We start from the raw sequence: 308 nt of genomic DNA, 5'->3' as shown, positions 1-308 counted from the left end.
AAGACAGCATACGTAACCCAAAATCTTTAAAACCACAGTATGTTGATTTGGTTTAAATACTGAAAGACCATACATCCTAAGAAAATGTTTTCCTATTCAAGGACACAGCCAGCTCCCTACTTCAAAGCTTCTAAGGTCCTTCAGCAAAGAAAATATATACCTAGGCATACACTGATATAAAACAGATATTGAATTGTATCTTTACAATTTTTAATCCAGGAGTTGATCTGGCATGGGAGTTATTGTGTTCACTATGCAGTTTTCTATAATATATAACCTTAAGGTATAAAAATGTGTACATTAAAAAT

Source organism: Bison bison, unplaced genomic scaffold, assembly GCF_000754665.1.
Source record: "Bison bison bison isolate TAMUID 2011002044 unplaced genomic scaffold, Bison_UMD1.0 scf7180017861047, whole genome shotgun sequence".
Classification (NCBI taxonomy): Eukaryota; Metazoa; Chordata; class Mammalia; order Artiodactyla; family Bovidae; genus Bison; species Bison bison.
This window is presented reverse-complemented; position numbering follows the sequence as displayed.